Genomic DNA, 5311 nt, shown 5'->3' with positions numbered 1-5311 from the left:
ACTAAGTAAAATATGGGATCTTCAAACAGATAAAAGACAATAATGAAAAACTAATAAAATCTGAATAAAGTGGCTTTTTTTCCTTCAGCCAGGGTTTTACTCTATTTCCCAGAATGAAGTGCAGTGGCATTATCCTAGCTCACTGCAGCATTGAGCTCCTGGGCTCAAGAAATCCTCTGGCCTCAGCCTCTCAAGTAGTTTGGACTACAGGCACGTGCCACCAGGCCTAACTTAATACATTTTTTTTTTTTTTTTTTAAGAGATGAGGGTTTGATTATGTTTTCCAAGCTGGTCTCAAACTCCTGGCCTCACATGATCCTCCTGCCTTGGCCTCTCAAAGTGTTAGGATTACAGGTGTGAGCCATGGCACCTGGCCTGAATAAAGTCTTGAATTTGGTTAGTAGTAATGTACCAAAGTTATTTCCTTAGTTGTGACAAATGCATCATGGTTATGTAGATGCTAATAGTAGGGAAGACTAGGTGAGGAGTAAATGGGAACTTTCTGTAATGCCTTTGTAATTTTTCTCTAAATTTAAAATTATTGCATATATAAAAATTTGTTTAAAAACTGAACCGTAGTAACCTTTTCCAAAATGAATAGACCATGGGACAAAAACTGTGCACATGTTCAAATTGTCACTTTATTCACATCTTAGTTGTTGTGTTTGTCTATGAGATTTATTAATCTCATATTACACGTGTCCTCAGGCCAGTTCCTAGAGAGAATGGTGAAATTCCTAAATAATGGATGTCAGAATTGTTGAAAAGGTGGTGTGTATTTCCAAGTACTTGTAGCATGTGGTATGAGAAGAGTGTTAAGTAGAATGAGGCTCTGTATAACTAGATGACTATTTGTAGGTTCAAATTCAAGGATAGGATCTGTTGGAGACAAACAAAGAGGAAGGGAAGCAGAGGGAAGATGAGAATAGTGCCCCCACAGGAATAATTTTGCCATTGTGGTAAGTTTGTAATCAAATAGGAGACAGAGGTAGCTAAAGTTGGGGCCAGTTGGTGAAGGGAGGAAATTTGGAGAAAAGGAATAAAAATTTAAAAGGTACATATGCAGGTGAGGTATAGGAGAAAGCTGATGACACTTCCATTTCTTTCCAGACTGAATGGAGGAGAAAGGGGAAGAGTGAATGGTATCAGTCCCTAGGAAAAAAGAATATGATTGTTTAAAAGCTACAATGGGAAGCCAACCAAGCAAAATTTCTTCTTCTGCTATATCAGACATTTAAGCAAGTGATTCCATATTTACCAAATTTGAACTGATTGACATCTTTGGAATGATCTCAAGGTGTATGTTGTCATCTAGTTACTAGGTCTCGAGGAGATTGAGACATATTTAGATGTGTGGTGATTTAAGAGGGAGAGAGAAAATTATTGGAACATTATGTTGAAAATCTCTGAAATAGATCTCTCTGCTTTATTTAGCAGTGGGAGCAGTGACATTAGGAAAACTTGTGATTGAGATGATATTGGAAAAAATATACTGCCAGAGCATTTGGATTAGGGAGTAAAAGCGTAAGCGAGAATAGAGGGTGCTAAATTTCTTCTCTGGGAGTTGGAATTAAGAAAATAATCAACAGTTTACATGTAGCATGATTGACAAGAACAAACATGCTGAATAGCCAGCTTTCACATTTGGGAAACAGCCGAATTTAAGGATAACACTTTGTATTACTTTTGCCAGAAAGAATACAGGTAAGTGCAAAAATTGTCCAACAGCACCAAACAAGCAAACACACAAACAAACAAGCAACCATAGTGGGAAGCAAAGTAATGTGTGATGCAACAATGTTTTATCCAAGTGTTATCAAAGACGACAGCAGTGTACCTCAACTTTTGATGCTTCATTGACTCGTACCAGAACCATGATTAAGCCCAGAGTAGAGCTAACTCCAATTTCACACACTCAGTGTGATGTTTCTCGACAATTGTGTAGTGGCTGAGAATACGAATTGGTAAGTTCAGTAGCTTACTCTGAATTGTCTATGATGTTATAAGGAATACTTTTCAAAACAGTTTATGTTTTTTGTGTTACACTATTTCTACAAAGAGTTATATTTTTTCTGTTGTGAAAAAGATAATTGAATAGCAAAGAACATTATATCTTCTTTTCTCGTTCATGGAGGTCTTGGTTATTCAGGCCAAATTCCCAGTCAAGGTACTGCAGTTGGAGATAGCATGTCTGAATTGATGACAATTTTCACCAATCATGAGTAGGTGAAATCATAATCCTAAATCATAATCATAATTGACAATCATGAGCATGTTGGAAATAATTCACAGAGTATTGGTCTTGCAAATTGTATAATCAGAGCAAACACAGGAACTTTGTTTAAGTACTAGTGGAGTGCATTGTGTATTCAGAATATGAGTGGAAGAAGGAAGTATTACAATGAGAGACTAATTGGTGGTGATAGTAGAAAGATCTTCAAGTGGAACTGGAAGAGAAGACGAGAGAAAAAGATGCAAAGAGAGGCTAAAAAAAGAGAGCTGCAGGAACTTAAGTTGAAATCTTTCCTTGTCAAAGCAGAATCATGGATGGGAGGAATGAGCTGATGTGTCATTGGTGGCAGGTGTATGAAGATGGAGCTAGGTGAGAAAAGGCCCAGATAAAGAAAGCCTGGCCACAATCTTCAAAGAACATTCTGAGCCATTACATGGATGTTTCTTTTTTTTTTTTAATATTCAAAAAGAGAATTCTAATGCAACTAGCTGGGTTTTTGCTTTTTGGTTTGTTTCTTTGCTTTAAAAACTTTCTTTTGATTTATTTTTTATTTCAATAAGTTTTTAGGGAGCAGGTAGTGTTTGGTTAGAAGAAAAAGTTCTTTAGTGATGATATCTAATATTTTGGTGTACCCATCACCTGAGCAGTGTACACTGTGCCCAATGTGTAGCCTTTTATGTTTCTTCTTAAAATTGCAACCATTTTTATTTTAATGGGCCATTAGGGCCACTCTTGAAGAAATTCCGTCAGATGTACAATTGATAACAAATTACAAAAGCATTTTGAAGGTTTCGTCTTGTCCTCACCTGGTTGGCACTGGCTGAATGTCACAGTGCCCGTCTTTCCTTCCACTTGTCTTAGATCCCAAATTGCAAGGTTATTTAGTGAATACGAAGCAACAAGGAAAAGAAATTGCAGCAGCTTGAGATTTATGCAGAGACTGTGTCATCCAGACTTTTGTTCCCTCTTCCAACTTCGCAAAAGTGATGGATTACCAGACAAAGATCCATAGGATTTATAAATCAGCTTAAACATAATAGTGATGTTTGGAACTGGTACCAAGTTTACTGGAGCTACTTCTTTCAATTTTACAGCTTTATATAACCCTTTCTTGCATGCACTGTGATTGCCTTTATAGATGGATTAATAAATTACTCCTGGTATACAGAATACATGGGAGGCTGACTGTTTGCACAGCGTGGGACCAAGACCTGAGTGTTCAAATATCAGAAGACAGCTGGAACACAATCTGTGCAAAGGCAATCAGAGCCACCAGGTCTATTCAATACTAACTTAGAACATCTAGTGAGAAATGGGAAAATCTCATTGAGTTATACATTTATAAATTTAGTAACCTGACATCCTCCCCTCTTTTTCCCTCTCTTTCATATATTTTGATCTATAAGACTAGCTCACTAGAGCAATTTGTCTTTGATATACTGAGCTCCATTTCCAAAATATGATATATGACAAGACAAATTTTTCTTTGCAAGAATCATGTATATATGTCTCTTTTATAAGGAGGAAGAAATCTTGGTTTTGATATGGGTTTCTCTGCTGCCAACAATGGATAGCAGAGACTGAAAACAACAGTATTTAAATTAAGCTAACTTTTGTGTCTCTCTTTGTTTAAAATAATCTCTCCAAAACTATAGATGAGACAGTTGTATAGGTTTACATTGCTTGCTTTTATATTTTTAGTGGTTTCTGTTAGTGTGTTAATTACTCAATGTGTGGAGGATAAATGATGTTGGAAACAATATTAATGCTTTCAGGTCTTCAGAAGACTATATACACCAAGGAAAAAGCTTCACAGTGCTGCTTTTTATCCATGGGGAAGGCCCCAGAGTTTTAGATTACCACAGACCTGCCTTAGCGTTATTCTGGTGAGGGATGGTCAGTGGTTCATTCCCATGGTTCAGTGGCTCTTTGGCTTGGGCTTAACTGGCTACAGATAGAGCTTCTGGAGGGATCCAGGTTGTTGAGACATTGAATATAAATTTTTAATGGAGTTGTGGAAATTCTTATTAAATAGTAAATCACCAGATTAAGAAGTCGGGGGTAGATGGGAGTAGTTGTTTTTGCCACAGAAAAAGCAAATCTAAAATCCATAAAATTTACTCTTTACCTCTAAACTTCCCATATAATTATGATTACAGACCATCATTATTGAAAATTCTCTTTTGAAATTAGTTATCTAAAAGTCATGAGCCAATAAGATACATGCACATGTTTCTGAGGAATACTGTCTTTTGAAGGGAGTTTTGTACTATAAATGCATACTAACAGAGTTTAATACTATCAATGATAGACTGAATTAAGAAAATTTGGTACATATACACCATGGAATACTGTGCAGCCATAAAAAAGAAATAGATCACTGCACTTATGTATGTTTTTGTTTAACTTATGGACAAAGACTTATAGATAAGTACAAAAAATAAATCCTCTTTTGCAACCCAGAACTCATTGTTCAATATGAGTTTTGATACATATAAGAAGGGATATTATTATACCTGAGACAGTTAATTGATGGGAGTATTGATAACCATAAAGATTGGTTCCAGGTCGGGTGCAATGGCTCAAGCCTGCAATCCCCACACCAAGGTGGGAGTATTGCTTGAAACCAGGAGTTCAAGACCAGCCTGTGCAAGAAAACTTTTATCTTGAGAACATGATGTCTGGAATTAAAGGTATTCTACACATCTGTACTATTCTTGAGTGATCGCTTAGGAATGAACGTGATTTGAACTCATTCATGTTAAGAGAGGGTATCAAATTGACAACCAGGCAGATCCCCACCACCTACACTAAAAAGGACCCTGAAGTAAATTGGTTGAAGAAATCAGGTCCCAAAGATTCTTGGTGAATTTTGAAGACCTCATCAGTATACCCATATTAAAAGGAGATGACAGAAGCCAAAGTAATTATGGGCTGACAGGACAACTGGATCAGTTTCATTAAAAAGGGCTAACTTGAAGAGAAATCTTTTGACTCCAGCTCTTTAGAGTATCTAAAGTGACCTTGATGGACAGTGGAAAAAATCACAACATGGAATTCCTTGAATAAAAATTTATT

At 36.5% G+C, this 5311-nt stretch overlaps 1 non-coding gene across 1 annotated transcript; it reads left to right on the top strand.

Annotated features, from left to right (window-relative positions):
* Window positions 1-4614: 4614 nt before the first annotated feature.
* On the top strand, window positions 4615-4742 carry LOC126947035 (small nucleolar RNA SNORA40). Its single transcript, XR_007722887.1, has one exon. It is a non-coding gene; the product is annotated as a small nucleolar RNA SNORA40 (small nucleolar RNA).
* The last annotated feature ends 569 nt before the right edge of the window (window positions 4743-5311 follow it).

This window comes from Macaca thibetana, chromosome X (assembly GCF_024542745.1).
Source record: "Macaca thibetana thibetana isolate TM-01 chromosome X, ASM2454274v1, whole genome shotgun sequence".
Lineage (NCBI taxonomy): Eukaryota > Metazoa > Chordata > Mammalia > Primates > Cercopithecidae > Macaca > Macaca thibetana.
The sequence above is the reverse complement of the archived record's forward strand: the minus strand, read 5'-3'. Positions and strand labels throughout refer to the sequence as shown.